The following is a 4143-nucleotide window of genomic DNA, read 5'->3' as shown; positions in this document are numbered from 1 at the left end:
TGCCCTATCCCTGGCAGAAATAAACTGCAGAATGTAAGCCTGTGCTTCTGCAAGAGTATGGCAGGAACCCTCGCCTTGGTGTGTGTGCACGTCAGGTGTTTAAGGAGGCTGGTGACAACGCTGTCTCCTGGAGAAGGACCAGCGTCACACCTTTCCAGTGTATGGAGCCATGCCGCTCTCCTACATATTGACGTGATCTCAGGGAAGGTCCTGTGCTCCGCACTAGTTTCACAGTTCTGTGGCGGTTTGTAATAAAATGGGACAAACAAGATTTTCATGGCCAAAGGGTTATGTTTTGTTCCTAGTCTTTCAATTAACAGGCTCTCTCTGCTATGATGTGTTCCTGTGGTGCATCCCAGCCTCTTGGGTGCCATATGTGGCCGTATCATTGAAATTCCCCCTTCAGATGGCCTCCCTGGCCCCATTATGTACCTGCTTCGTATCAAATTAAAGGGATTCCTGAGTCTTTATTTTCACTATATTTTTGCCAGGATAAATTTTTGCAGCTGATAAATTTCCATCTGCTTTTAAGAACAGTGGGACAAGCCCAGTTTCTCAGGAAGGAAGAGTTGCAGGGTGTTGTCCGAGCTGAACCAAAAATGACAATCCAAAAAGGGCTGACTGACTGGAAGGGGTTGGCTCTGACGTGCCTGAATTGCCCAGGAGAAAGATAATAAACAGAACGAGGAGAGCAATTGCTTTAATAAATAAACTGGAACATGTGTGCGACTGATACCGCCAGGGGCTGATATATGCCAAGAAGTCTGCTTTTAACATCTGCTCTTCAGCAGCCTTAATATGTTATGACCAGATCAATATATCTTCTGCTGCTGGTGTCAGACGTCCTACGGCAGCTAGAGACTGGGTGAGGAAATACACACAAAAAACCATAGAGACATGCATACATATGCACAAATATACACATACAGGCATTTTTGTACACGTGCATTGTTGAACCAGTGGAAGGACTAATAATGTGAAATCGATTCAAAATGGTGCTTAAGTAGCTCTGACAAAGAGGACCCATCAGTGGCTGATATTCGTTCCCTATGATCTCTCTTTTTTGCAGACTATAAGCTAGAGGATTACTATGCTGTTGGCAGCTCATATCCCACTCGGTGCATCCATAGATGCAATATGTTCTTTATCAGACTGTAATTAAAAAGCTTTTCATCTCTTGCCAAGGCTTTTATGTGCTGCAAAGGCTGAAGGAAGCAGGTGAGGTGCTGTAGGCATAATGGTCATTTTTAAAAGCACTCTTACCAGCCTGCAGCCACGGGCAGGGAAGGGCAAAGAGAGGAGCAGAGAAGGAAAAAGGAGATGAAAGGAGGGGCTGAGCAAAAACCCAGCGGCCACCAAGCTGCTTCAGTGCTGGCAGAGTCAGCACTGGCAGCAGCATGGACACAGCTGTCTATTCTCTCCTCTGCTACAGGGTATTGCACTCGCAGTGCCTGGGAAAAGCACCATGTGGCTGTTCCTCAGCCTCCCCAGCTTGCCCTCTAGCCCCTGAGCTTCAGCCACAGCTGAAAGCAGGCTTGGGAGAAGGTACAGGACCATGAATGAGCTAAAACCAAGGTTGAGAGAAGGTATGGCACCACGAACATCCATCATTTAGGTGCAGCCAGACACTTTTTTTGCCTGTGTTAGGTTTTTCTGCTCAGCCCATCTTCTTCACTTGCAGTAGAGATGCTGGGGAGCACCTGTGGTGTTTTCCTGCAAGGAAGAAAGGACGAGAGAAAATGGATCTCTTTCTTCACTCAACTTATTCTGCAAGCTCAGGGGGAGTCCATTGAAGGACTTAGCACAAAGATTAATGTTTGGCCTGCGGCATTAAGCAGAACTTGTTCATTTAAGACAGGACAGTGGCTTGGAAGAATAGGAGGTTGTGACCTCTCTGATGCAGCAGCAGTTCTTCTGACAGAAGGTGATAAATAAAAGAGTCACTGCCACAGAGTGTGTCTGAAAGCTTTGCGCTGAACAATGTGAAAAATGCTTGCTATGACCCCAAGAACCTTTACATCAAGAGACCTCCTGGGCACACGTGGGGAATAAGGTCTCATTTTAAGTGCTGCCATCAGTGGGTTGTATGGGGATAGCAGTAACTCTAAAAGCATGCTTCATTTACTGCAGATGTCTGACTTTTCCCTCAATATCGCTCCAAAGTACCTAATTTAATGACAGACGTGGACTTGGAAACTGAGGAACTTTCAGCTTTTGTGTTTATTTAGCCACTTACCAGAACACCAGCTGGAAATGGTAGATTTCAGATCATTTTTATTTCTGTCTAAATAGCAGGGTTCTTTCAGAATGCCAGGTACTCTGCTGGGTGTTACTATAATAACTGCTCACAGTCCAGTCTTTGCTATATTACAGCTGAAATATGTAACTGTGGCTCCTGCTTCTTCCAGGAATCAGAATCAAAAGTGAATCAGGAATTAATTCCTAGGATAGCAAATTGGCCTGCCTTAGGCTTCAGGCACATCCCAGGCTTTGGAGGAAAGGTGGTCAGACAGCCGTCCTGGGGACAGGTGTGCTAGTAATGTCAAAGAAGTCCACTTGTTTGATCATATCCTGATATGAAACCAAGAAGTGATCCTTGAGAAACACAACAAAGCCTAAACTATAACAAAGTACTGATAACCCACCAGATTACTATAAAAATCATAAGTTAGGACCAGAAAACCAAGGAGGTGTCTTAAAAATCAAAGGAGGTTGAGAAATATAATACATTCAGGTTCTTTCTGTTTTTGCCTGCAGAGCTTTGAGCTTTTCACTCAAATGAAAATGAAGACTAAATGAAATGAAGACTACTCTAACATCGCCTGTCTCTGGGGACTGAGGCAGCTCAGAAAAAATTCACAGCGTTGCAGCGTTGTAATAAATTCGCTGGAGGTGGCAACCGCACTTTGATGTCAATCACTATGCTCCTGCGGGCAGATGTGACAGGACAGGACAGCACGTTGCTTCCCACCTGCAAACCCCCTTAGCAGTTTGATGAAAAGGAGCCGAGCTGCCTGAAGGCGGTTACTGATGCTGACAATGTGAGGCAGTGTCACATCCTCGGCTGCTACATCCAAACGTCACCCCAAGTGATGTGCTTGCAGCCAAGGAAATCTTGAGTTGAAGCCTGCTGATTTTCTGGTTCTGCATGCACTATACTGCTCTCCAACATTTACGCCTTCTCCCACCCCTAGAACCCTATTTCCCATTATTTCAAGTGTAGTTTACTGCTGGGTGAGGATTATGTGACGACTCTGTGCCAAAATTCTCTTTGCAACTTTTGAAACCGCTGCTGATTTGAATGCCCTTTGCGGAGAGGGGGAAAGGCCTCAGCGAGACACAAATGCAAAACACAACAGCGTTTCTGATGGGGTAGGAGTGAAAAATGGCATCTTCCTTTCTGGGGAGAGCCAACACACCTCCTGGGAACAGGCAGGAGATAAGACCCTGGCCAGGAGGCTTTATTCATTTCCCTCCACATTGCTCCAATCTGTTTGCAGGAACGGCCCACAGAAAGCGCAGGATGGTGACAGCAGGACCACACATCAGGTGTTTGTGCTGCAAGCAGGAATAGAGGAAAACCCCCTAGTGACTTCAGAAATGTTTTCCCCTCAAAACGCCTTTTTTTTCTTTTTCTTCCCAGTGGACGGATGACTGCTCTCCGAGCAGACCCCAGCCACAGGTGGAAGGAACCACGCTGGCCACGGGAGCACCCACCAGCACCTCAGGGCCAACTGGGCCCAGCTTCACCTCAGGACCAGCGGCAGCAGGAAGCGCCTCTTCCCCTCCCTTTCTGGAGCAGCGCGGCTGCTAGCGCACAGCAAACCACCATCACGTAATAACTAATTAACGCCTCGTCAGAGCTGACGGGTGCTTTCGCCCTCAGAGCACTGACGCCCTACTGCGAGGCTCCGGCCTTTTCCCGCCCTGCGGGCTGAGGGAAGGGCCAGGCTGAGGGCAGCGGCGTCGCCGCCCGCCGTGCGCATGCGCGGCGCCCTCGCACAGGCGCAGTGGCGACGCGCTCCCGCCTGACCGCGGGTCAGGGGCGGCAACATGGCTGCGCCCGTGTGCGCGCCCGGGGCACGGCTAGAGCGGGGGGTCTAGTCCCGTCCCGTCCCGCCCCGTCCCCTCCCCTCCCCTCCC

The sequence above is a fragment of the Haliaeetus leucocephalus genome, unplaced genomic scaffold (genome assembly GCF_000737465.1).
Source record: "Haliaeetus leucocephalus isolate CR32 unplaced genomic scaffold, Haliaeetus_leucocephalus-4.0 Scaffold2, whole genome shotgun sequence".
Taxonomy (NCBI): domain Eukaryota; kingdom Metazoa; phylum Chordata; class Aves; order Accipitriformes; family Accipitridae; genus Haliaeetus; species Haliaeetus leucocephalus.
The sequence above is the reverse complement of the archived record's forward strand: the minus strand, read 5'-3'. Positions refer to the sequence as shown.